This window comes from Dipodomys ordii, unplaced genomic scaffold (assembly GCF_000151885.1).
Source record: "Dipodomys ordii isolate 6190 unplaced genomic scaffold, Dord_2.0 Scaffold242, whole genome shotgun sequence".
NCBI lineage: Eukaryota > Metazoa > Chordata > Mammalia > Rodentia > Heteromyidae > Dipodomys > Dipodomys ordii.
In genome coordinates this window covers 953,665-960,657 of record NW_012267458.1, presented here as the reverse complement: position 1 = coordinate 960,657, position 6,993 = coordinate 953,665, and positions in this window count along the sequence as shown.

The following is a 6,993-nucleotide window of genomic DNA, read 5'->3' as shown; positions in this document are numbered from 1 at the left end:
GCCAGCAGGGGGCGCCCGCGCCCCGCTCCACGCTGCTCGCTCACGCTCTCTCCCCCCCCCCTCGCCGCGCGGACAAGTTGGGGGGCTCCGGTTGAGGGGTGCGCGGGGCGAGGATGGCGGGGGGGCTGCGACGCACCGGCAGGAGCCAGCCACGTCGTGGGGTTCCCCACCGCTCCCAAACTCGCTGCTTTCCCCTCGATCGCGGACAGAACGGGGTCTGAGCCTGCCCCCGCCCCTACTTCCCCCCCACCCCGCCCAGGTCCCACTGGGTCACGTGACCCGGGCCCGGAGGGACAGACTGCCATCCTGGCGAGAGAGTGTTGAGAAGTGAGCCAGGATCGCCGGGCCTGGACCTCCGCCCTCCCTTCCCGCCCCCCACCCCCACCCCCCGAGGACCCGAGCGAAAGCAGGATGGATCACACTGGGATGCGGGATCCGGGAGCGGGGCCCGCAGAGCCCTGGGCCGGGAGAAGCCGCGGGGCCTCAGTGCCTGCCCTGCACCGAGCACGCCTCGCCGTCCCCGCCTCCGGCCGGCGTGCCGGGTACAGCGCGTTTTCCTGCCTTGTTCTTCTGGAGGAGGAGTCCCGGGTCCCAGCCAGCGCTGAGGGGGGCGGGGGAGTTGGCCTTTGCCCCCGGGGGGGGTCGGAAGGGCGCTAACCCCCCCCCCCACACACACCAACCACTGAAGTCTTTAAAGCCATCTCCCAAAACTGCCCCAGCTCTGGGAACTGCTCAAACCTGCCTCGGTTTACCCGAGGAAACATTGTGTCTTTCTAAAGGGGTCCCTGTCAGACCTAAGGCGGTCTGACGTGCAGCTATGGGACTGGCCTGGGATTTGTGTTAAATAATGTCTTCCCCAACACTCTCTCCCCAAACCCCTCACACTCACACACTCACACACGCACACACCATCATCACTACCAACCAATCACACCCAATTTGCAGTTGAAAACCTCTGGATGCTAATTAAAAAAAAAAAACAGCTCTGCTGACAATCTGTGTGAAAGACATTTGATTCAAATAGCTTAAAACTTCAGGCTTGGTAGCAATGTGCTACTGTATTATCGTATTACCTATATAATGCATGGTTTTGAAAAGGAAATATGTTTCCTTTCTTTGAACACACCCACGCAAAGACAAGTATAAATGTCAGCTGCAGGCAACCAGTTGCTATTCTGGTGGGTTTTTTTGCAAGTAAAAGTCTAGGCCAAAGCCCCTCTTTGCCCAGACAAAGTGTACTCATGAATTGTAGAGGTGAATATCTTAATTTACAGTTGCTAGGGTCCCTTTGAAACTCAACAACATAGTCTAAAACTACAATTGAACAGAGAAAGGCATTCAGGACTTTGTGTGTTTGTTTGTTTTGCTTTTTTGTTTAAATTATGACACTGAGGTACTATTTCCTATTCCATGTAACCATTCTGAAGGTTCGGAGAAAAGCCTCAGCGTTTACAGTTTAAAAAAAGAAGAAAGAAAGAAACTCTCCAGAAAAGCCCTAAGTCTTTTGTTAGCATTTTAAAATAGGTTTAAGATAGCAAGATGTGGTTCTTGACTCTTGCTACTTGATTCGTCATTCAAATGACAGTGCCAACATTTGATTGGGTGAGATTCTAATTGACTGCCAATTTCTCATTAGAATATATGGAGATTTGCCTAAGATATTCCATTTCTCAATGAGATGTGTATTTAAACGATAGGGACATATCATTGCAGGTTGAATAGCCATATCACTGGCTCAAAATATGAACGCATCTTCCCCTAAATCAACAGATCTTTTCCACAAACCTCTTCCCATTTCCAATAATGTGGAAAAGCTGATATAATTTGGTTTCAATTCTGTCAATTATCATTTTATGCCATCTTGGCAAGGTGCCTTATTTGGAAAAGTTGATTGTGAGAAAAGGTGGAATGATATGAAAATTGAGCCCCCCCCAAAAAAAGATGTTTTCTTTTACAATCAAGAAAAAGTAGTGTAATTGTTTCCATCATACCAGCAGTGGGAAGAATGTGAAAGGACTTGATTTGAAAGTGCTTCATTGAGTCTATTAAGATCACACTGACACCAAAAAGCAAATTGCCCGAGACTACAATCTTTATCATTGGCAAATTATACTCTCAATTCAATCACATTTGTTTTTCACTTTTCCTGGTTCTGATGGGAAATGAATAAAGGAAGAAGATGAAGAAAACTGTGTTATGTGTACCAAGGGTTTTTGTTTTGTTTTATGGGCCATTTCAGAATGGATGGTCTTATCTATCCCATTCTATTCTCGGAAGAAAAACAGATAACCTATCTTTCACTCCAGGTTACATAATGAATTTACTAGCTACTGCTAAATAAATAGTGATGCTGTAACAAAACCGAGCCCAGTTTAAATGCTGACTCTACTTAATATTGGTAAAGACTGAATAACCTACAAGACTACCACAAATTTCGAGAAGACTTGGCCAAATACTGCCTGCACTTCCAACCTAACCTGCAGGGGGCAGTAGCTTGACACGAATGACGACCACAGCTCCGAGGTAGGAGACTAGGATTTCTGACTATGACCTGAGAATGTTGTGTAGGTTGGAAAGAGTGCTTAATTAATGTATATTGAAACAAAAGATCAGGTAAATTGTTTGATTTGTCTTCAAGCTATATTTTTAGACTAATCTAATTCAGGGGTTTTTTTTCTTACAGAGATTATCGGAGTTTCTGGAGTTCTCTGAAGAATTATCCTGAACACTAATTGTTTACTATAGAATTTATGTAATGTGTGTTCTTTAAAAAGAGAGAGAGAAGGCAATAGAATCCAATAAACACAGTTTGTTGATGTTCAAATGGATGAAATAATCAGAATAAATCAGGGGTATTTAAAATAAATTAATAAAAGGCTGTCACATCTCTAGATAATAAACTCCATACTTTTGCAAGATCTTTTAATTGTAAAGGGATGGGAGATGGTCACTGTTGTGTTTACAATGGATTTTGTCTCCACGTGCAAGATATCTAATTTTGAAAATGGGCTATATTTAAATATCAGGATTGATAATCAGCAAGTAATCTCCCTCTAATTGCCACATGTATTTTCTATTATAGATGGAAGGTTTATTGACTATTGATAATGTACACTACCTTTTCCCCTCCTCATGGGTTCCTCCACTCTCTGCCCCCCTTCCTCCCCCCCCCCCACTCCTTTCTATATCTCTCCATCAACTGATCAGGGGAAACTAGAAGAAGACCAAAGGGGATTTGGGCTGCAGGGAGTAATTGTAAGGGGGAGGGGCAGGGTTACCATCCCCCACTGCAATCACATGTAATGTTCATTATGTCAATTTTAAATGATACAAAATGCCTTGCCCGAAAGGCATCCTGATTTCAAGAAGTCAAAAGTACCTGACATTCAACAACCTTTCATGAATCCTGGTGAGATTAACTGGGCTGAGTTTATACACAGCACATGCTATGGATCTACTTTGAATCACAGTAAGGGGAAAAAAGATAATAGATTTTGTTTTTGTTTTTTAAAAAAAGAATTTCTGCACAGAAGTGTTCTGTTTCTTTTACGTGACAGAGTTTGATCTTGATTTAAAAAAAACAAAAAAGAAAAATCCTTTTAAAACATCCTTTTCTTCCCATGATGGGGAAGATGTGGTATTTTTTTTTTTTTTGCTTTTTTTGCTTTCCTTTAAGGAAAGAATATGGGAGGTTGCTTACAGTGGGAAAGAAAATTTTATTCTCCAACACCCCCCCTCCCATTCTACTAAACCATTTTAGTCGACATATGTTTGTTATCAGAGAGAGGTGCAGTGAACACAGCCATTTTCTTCGCATCTTTTGGACTATGGTACCACGGTTCCCGCAAGGCATGGACTCTTCCCCATTGGGAAGTCCGAGGCTCGCACGTCAGATCTTCCTCAATTAATCCACCATTAGCATGTTGGGGATCCACTCCTGGAGGTTTCGGCAGCAGCTTTTTGTAACTGTACGCCGACCAGCCCCAATGATGCTCTAGCTAAAAATGAACTCTATGCAGATCAAACCTCTCGGGCTGTCAGTGTTTTCCGTTTTCCTATTTTAACGTTTGGCAGGCGACAGATGGTGTAGATCAGATCGATTTGATTGCATTAGATGAATTTTTTTTTGCCTCCTCCCTTTTCCTCACTCCTATCTGAAAGCTAGCATCCGCTGAAGGCTCTCACCCCGGGACTCCTTGGAAGCAGGAGGCAGCCGCCGGGGCGCAGGCTGCACGAAGCGCCCGGGTCCCCCCTTTCCAGGGCTTGTTAACACTGTACCCCGGCAGGCGGGCGCAGGGGCGCCGGGAGGGGGGACAGCAGCCCCCACAGCCCTGCTGGAGCCCACCTCTCCGCACCGCGCTTGCCTCGGCAGCTTCTACACACAGCTGGAAACCTGGATTTAGAGGGTAAGCACTTCAATCGAGATGGATTTGTGACAGTTACTTTGCTCTACCGCCAGACAAATCTCAGCAAACGGAAAGGATGCGGGTGTGCGGGGAGACGGGGAGCGAGTTGACATCGATAAATGGGGTTCTTTTTATTTTGTCTGGGAAGAGATTATTCAGTAAAGATGTAAATAGTGGGGGGTTGCCCCTCATTGATTGTAGGAATCAACTACTACCCTCTTCCTCGAATTTTTCCTCCTCTCCTTAGTGTTTCTCCCTTTCTACTTGAGAGGAGAGAAGGAAGGAGAGAGGGAGGGAGGAAGGGAGAGAGGGAGAAAAGCAGAGAGAGAGAGAGAGAGAGATTTCTGCCTCCGCTTAATTGGCTTATTTCCTTAAACCGATTGCTTTGTCGCCTTTCTTCATGTCTATTTGCTTTTTAATTACCAAGCGTTTAGCAGGGATGGGTTGAGTTCGAGAGCAGAAGGGGAAAGTCGTGGGGACCAGCGTTCAGTCGAGATGGCCTTTGGAGACGAGAAGGTGCTCTAAGACCCCTGCTCGCAAAACACACCTCTAGTTATTGGGGCGCGGGAGAAATGTAGATTCTCATAAACATGGCTTGCGGGAGGGGAGGGAACAAAGGTACTTAATGCGGACCTAACCCTCCGCCGGTATGGCTTCGCTAGCTCTATCTAAATATTCAAAAGGAAAAGTGTAAGTTGATCAACAAATGCCCTGGTACTATTTGGGGTGTTTTCCCCCTTTTTTCATTCGCGCGCGCTCCTGTGTGGTGTGTGTGTGTGTGTGTGGAGGGTGGAGAAGGGAAGGGAGGAGAGAAGGGTGGAGAAAATCCGACAGCTTAAGGAGGTTTGAATTGAATATGCACCCAGCGGCTGTGGTCTCTTAGGAAATGGTGTTCTCCTAAGTCAGGCTGCCCCGCTGAAGCACGGGAGAGCTCTGCTTAGAGATCAGAGCGCCAGTTAGGCGGACACGGCTGAGGGCAATCAGCCCGGGCTGAGCTGTCCACTCGGCCAGGTGCTGAAGCGGATGGGGTAGGTAGGGAGAGGGCTGGCAATGCTATTTGGGCTAGCGGGGGAAATAGCATATGTTCAACTGTGTTTTCTAGTTTCCTAAGGCATGTAAACCAGTGAAGCTCTGTGTGTGTGTGTGTGTGTGTGTATGTTGTGTATTTCATTTTAATTATAAAGGGGTTGAATTGATGGGATGGAGACTACTTGCATTGAAAAGCTATGTGGCTATGTATGCTAAGATTCGGATGCACCATGTGGTTTTGTGTGTGTGTGTGTGTGTGTCTGTGTGTCTGTGTGTCTGTAGTGTGTATGTGTGTGTGTATCATAAGGATCCTTTTTTTGCATTAAAAACATTTCATTTAGTCAATCAAATCCTGTCTGTATGAGGTGCACCTTGTTTTCCCTTTTAATGGTAGTTGAGATTTAAAGGGAATAGTTGAGAAGCAAATGTACAGTTTGCTCGTGGACTATTGCATTACTTTCCCTAAGGGCTTTTGTTTCTAGGAGTTCAAGCTGAAGAGAACCTGTCAGCTTTCTGAATTTGGGGGTAGAAGGAGGGAAGGGGGGAGGGGGCTGAAGCACCATAGTAAAGCTCCACTTTATAACTATGTTAGGTAATGACAGAAAATAATACTTATTAATTGTTCAATTGGCATGACTCTTTTTTTCGTAAATGGTGTACTTAAGAGTTACCTGCATATAATGTAAAACTGGTTCCTAAATGGGAAATGCTATTTTTTTCTTTTGACTGGTGTCAGACAGACATTAAATCATACAATCTAGAATTTGTGATGAGTGTTCTATTTGGAAGTAGCATGTCAGGAGAATAATGAGGCGAGGTACCTGGAGAAGCAGGATATTAAAAAGAATAACAAGAGCAAGTACAGTGGAAGTACCTTAAATTGCAACCCAGGTCAGCGAGAGATGAGTTGGGGGTCGTGGGTGAGATTCTGTTATATAATTACTCCTGATGAAGAGCTATTTTCACTTACATAATTTGAGAAATCATGTCTCTTGCCACATTGCCATATCCCCTCCCTATTTGACTCCCATGGATGTACTTTTATGGATTTGAGAGTAAAGGGAAATCAAATTGAGAACTTTGGGAGAGAGCTACCACATATTATGAGTAGTGGTGCTGCACATGTTCATGTTATTTAGTGAACAATAAAACCCCTGTTATCAGAATATCTGCTGCAGGGGCTTAAGACAAAGCTTTTTCAAATAAGAGCCATATTGATCATCAAAGAATCACAGAGATCCTCTCTCTGAATGCCCAAAGTGATCACTTTACAAATGAGTTTTTTAAATTGGTTTTCTTCTGAAAATTATTTTTGTCGAAAGAGCTTCACCGATTTTTCCCCCTTGTAGAGGTGTTCGCAACAGCTGTCTAGTAATGCCTTTAGAATGTGTGTGAAGGGTGGGTATGGAATTAAACATTGCGATAGTTTAAAGCGAAGCTTAAGTCATAGGAACTCAAGCAGCCTGTCAACTTAGGGAGCTCAGATACTATGGAAAATGAGTTTAATTATTTTGTGCCTTGAAGCGCCCTCTCTCTCTCTCTCTCTCTCTCTCTCTCT